The 4360-nt window shown below is 71.2% G+C and overlaps 1 non-coding gene across 1 annotated transcript; it reads right to left on the bottom strand.

The window, feature by feature from the left end:
- Positions 1-2267: 2267 nt before the first annotated feature.
- On the bottom strand, positions 2268-2386 carry LOC135977938 (5S ribosomal RNA). Its single transcript, XR_010595359.1, has one exon. It is a non-coding gene; the product is annotated as a 5S ribosomal RNA (ribosomal RNA).
- Between the last annotated feature and the right edge of the window lie 1974 nt (positions 2387-4360).

Here is a 4360-nt window from a genome sequence, read left to right as displayed (position 1 = left end):
AGAGAGGCAGCCTCTGAGGCAAGGAGCGGAGCACCGAGGCTGGGGAGAGGGGAGCAGGAGCCGGGGGCTGGGGTGGGTGGGTGGGGGGGGCGTTCAGGACAACCGATCAAGCCCCGGGAAGCGGCTGTCAAATGTTCAAAGTCCCCCCGGGACAACAGGTCAAGCCCTGGGAGGCGGCTGTCAAATGTTCAAAGTCCCCACCGGGACAACAGGTCAACCCCCGGGAAGCGGCTGTCAAATTTTCAAAGTCCCCGTTCGGCCACCAGGTCAACCCGCTGAATCTACTGGGTTGACCTGGCGGCCGGTTTGCTTTCCGGCCACCAGGTCAACCCATTGGATTCGACGGGTTGACCTGGTGGCCGGTTTGCTTTCCGGACCGGATGTCACCCCACTCCCAGGGCAGCGCGGCAGTGGTGCTGAGGACCGCAGAGGGGGGGCTTAATAGTCGAGAGGGAGCAGGTCCGGGGGAGGCTTAATAGTCGTCCCCCGAGGACTCCGGGGGCCAGGCTTAATAGTCGTCCCCCCCCCGGGCGCTCCAGGGGGGAAAGCTTAATAGTCCTCCCCCGAGGACTCCGGGGGCAGGCTTAACAGTCGTCCGCCCCGGGCGCTCCAGGGGGAAAGCTTAATAGTCCTCCCCCGACAGTGTGTGTGTGTGTGTGGGAGGGAGGCTTAGCAGTCTTGCCCCGGGCGGTCCGGTGGGGGAGGCTTAGCAGTCGTCCCCAGGGCGGTCCGGGGGTGGGGGGGGGGGGGAGGCCTCACAGTCGTCCCTCGGAGAGCCGGGTCAGCGGCAGTGGTGGGTTTACGTCCAGCCTCCGGAGGGTGCGCGTCCTCGGAGGCGATGCAGGCGCCGCAGAGAGGCAGCCTCCGAGGCAGGGAGCGGAGCACCGAGGCTGGGGAGAGGGGAGCAGGAGCCGGGGGCTGGGGCTGGGGGTGGGGGGCGTTCAGGACAACCGGTCAAGCCCCGGGAAGCAGCTGTCAAATGTTCCAAGTCCCCACTCGGCCACCAGGTCCACCCCAGTCTAGCAATGGGGTTGACCTGGCTGACGGCCGGTTAGTATCAAGGTAAACTCACCGTCGTCCACAGGAGGGCAGCTCTCAGGCCGGCCGGCTGCGGCTGACTCTGGGGCGGCGCCCGGTCCCGGCAGCGAGGGGCGGGGGGCGCGGAGCGAGACGGGGCTAACCGGGGGGGGGGCGCCTGCTGCGACTTTGGGGGCCGCGGGTCGTCAGTGGCGTGCAGGCCGGGCCTCTCCCGGGGGATTCGGGGGGGCGGTCCTGCGGGCCGGGCGCAGGGGGCTCGAGCGAGCCCGGGCCGGTCCGCCCCGGGGCCGGGGTCTCCGCCTGCGGCTCAGGGGGGCGCGGGTCGTCGGGGGAGGAAGCCCGGGGGAGCCGCACACCGGCCCGCCAGGCCAGGCCTGGCCTGGATGGCCGCGGGGGGATTCGGGGCGGTCCCGCGGGCCGGGGGCCGGGCGCAGGGGAGGCGGGGGGGCCGAGCGAGTCCGTCCCGGGCCCGGGGCCTCCCCCTGCGGCTTTGGGGTCCGTGGGTCCCCGCTGGAGGAAGCCACTGGGAGCTGGACACCCGCCGTCCGTCCCGCCAGGCCAGGCCTGGCCTGGGTGGCCGCGGGGGGATTCGGGGCGGTCCCGCGGGCCGGGGGCCGGGCGCAGGGGAGGCGGGGGGGCCGAGCGAGTCGGTCCCGGGCCCGGGGCCTCCCCCTGCGGCTTTGGGGTCCGTGGGTCCCCGCTGGAGGAAGCCGCTGGGCGCTGGACACCCGCCGTCCGTCCCGCCTGGCCAGGCCTGGCCTGGGTGGCCGCGGGGGGATTCGGGGCGGTCCCGCGGGCCGGCGGCCGGGCGCAGGGGGTCCGAGCGAGTCCGTCCCGGGCCCGGGGCCTCCCCCTGCGGCTTTGGGGTCCGTGGGTCCCCGCTGGAGGAAGCCGCTGGGCGCTGGACACCCGCCGTCCGTCCCGCCTGGCCAGGCCTGGCCTGGGTGGCCGCGGGGGGGGATTCGGGGCGGACCTGCGGGCCGGCGGCCGGGAGGGTCCGGGCCAGTCCGCCCCATGCCCGGGGTCTCCCCCAGCGGCTTCGGTGGCCCCGGGGGGGGTCCTCCGCGGAGGAAGCCGGGTGGGTGGGGAGCCGGACCCCAGGCGCCCAGACCCGTGACCTGCGGCCGCGACCTCCGACTCGGCAGGAGCGACGAGGGGCTTTCCGGCCCGTCCCCCCCTCTCCTTCCCCCCCAGAAAAGGAGAGAGAGCTGACTCGGACCGGGAAAAGCTGCCTACGGCACCTGGGATTCCCAGGCGGTCACCCATCCAAGTACTAGCCAGGCCCGGGACGGTTTACCTTCCGAGATCGGACGGGATCGGGGGCGTTCGGTCCGGTATGGCCGTAGGCACCCGGCCCCGCGCCTCCTCGCCCGCTTTCCCCTGCCGACGCCCGGGCCTGCCGCACGGTGAGCCCCGGTCGGACTGCCCCCCCCCCTGCGGCAGGGCCCCCGTCTCTCGCGGGCCCGGTCCTTTTTTCCTTTTCGAGCTCCGGGGCCCGGGCTGGCCGCCAGAGCCCCTCCGCCCGCCCTCCCCGGCGTCGGGGAAAATACTGTCCCGGACTTCCAGTGCGCCCGATCCTGTCAGCCGGGGGGTGGGGAGGGGCAGTCCCTCGCTGCGGCCGGGGAGGGTGAGCCCAGGGCGGCTTGCCTGCCGTGCGAGGCCCCTCTCGGCCACCAGGTCAACCCCGAGTCGAAAGGGCTGAAAAATTTTCAGAGTCCCCTCCCGGGCACCAGGTCAACCCGTGGAATCGGACGGGTTCACCTGCTGGCCGGTTCGCTTCCCGGGCACCAGGTCAACCCGTGGAATCGAAAGGGTTCACCTGCTGGCCGGTTTGCTTTCCGGCCACCAGGTCAACCCCTAGGGGTTTTAACGGGGGCACGCCCGGTGGCCTCTTTCCCGTCCGGTCACCAGGTCAACCCGGATCTCCCTCCTTCCCTGGGCGTCCCCTCCTCGGAGGCGTCAGGTTCCATTTCCCCCCCCCCCAGACTTCCAGGGGCCCGATCCAGTCGGCCGGGAGGCAGTCCCTCGCTGCGGCCGGGGAGGGTGAGCCCAGGGCGGCCTGGTCCATGTCTCTAGTGGGCCCGATCCTTTTTTTTTTTTTCGAGCTCCGGGGCCAGGCCCGCCCGGGCAGCCCTCCTCGGAGGCGTGGGGCGATTTCCCCCCCCCCCCAGACTTCCAGGGGCCCGATCCTGTCGGCCGGGAGGCAGTCCCTCGCTGCGGCCGGGGAGGGTCAGCCCAGGGCGGCTTGCCTGCCGTGCGAGTCCCCTCTCGGCCACCAGGTCAACCCCGAGTCGAAAGGGCTGAAAAATTTTCAGAGTCCCCTCCCGGGCACCAGGTCAACCCGTGGAATCGAACGGGTTCACCTGCTGGCCGGTTCGCTTTCCGGCCACCAGGTCAACCCGTGGAATCGAAAGGGTTCACCTGCTGGCCGGTTCGCTTTCCGGCCACCAGGTCAACCCCTAGGTTTTAAGGGGGGGGGGACGCCCGGTGGCCTCTTTCCCGTCCGGTCACCAGGTCAACCCGGATCTCCCTCCTTCCCTGGGCGCCCCCTCCTCGGAGGCGTCAGGTTCCATTCTTTTTTCCAGACTTCCAGGGGCCCGATCCAGTCGGCCGGGTGGCAGTCCCTCGCTGCGGCCGGGGAGGGTGAGCCCAGGGCGGCTTGCCTGCCGTGCGAGTCCCCTCTCGGCCACCAGGTCAACCCCGAGTCGAAAGGGCTGAAAAATTTTCAGAGTCCCCTCCCGGGCACCAGGTCAACCCGTGGAATCGAACGGGTTCACCTGCTGGCCGGTTCGCTTCCCGGGCACCAGGTCAACCCGTGGAATCGAAAGGGTTCACCTGCTGGCCGGTTCGCTTTCCGGCCACCAGGTCAATCCCTAGGTTTTAAGGGGGGGGACGCCCGGTGGCCTCTTTCCCGTCCGGTCACCAGGTCAACCCGGATCTCCCTCCTTCCCTGGGCGCCCCCTCCTCGGAGGCGTCAGGTTCCAGTCTTTTTTCCAGACTTCCAGGGGCCCGATCCAGTCGGCCGGGAGGCAGTCCCTCGCTGCGGCCGGGGAGGGTGAGCCCAGGGCGGCCTGGTCCATGTCTCTAGTGGGCCCGATCCTTTTTTTTTTTTTTCGAGCTCCGGGGCCAGGCCCGCCCGGGCAGCCCTCCTCGGAGGCGTGGGGCGATTTCCCCCCCCCACCCCCAGACTTCCAGGGGCCCGATCCTGTCGGCCGGGAGGCAGTCCCTCGCTGCGGCCGGGGAGGGTCAGCCCAGGGCGGCCTGCTTGGCGGCCGGGTCCATGTCTCTAGTGGGCCCGATCCTTTTTTTCCCTTTTCCGGCT

Source organism: Chrysemys picta, unplaced genomic scaffold (assembly GCF_011386835.1).
Source record: "Chrysemys picta bellii isolate R12L10 unplaced genomic scaffold, ASM1138683v2 scaf80, whole genome shotgun sequence".
Classification (NCBI taxonomy): Eukaryota; Metazoa; Chordata; order Testudines; family Emydidae; genus Chrysemys; species Chrysemys picta.
The sequence above is the reverse complement of the archived record's forward strand: the minus strand, read 5'-3'. Positions and strand labels throughout refer to the sequence as shown.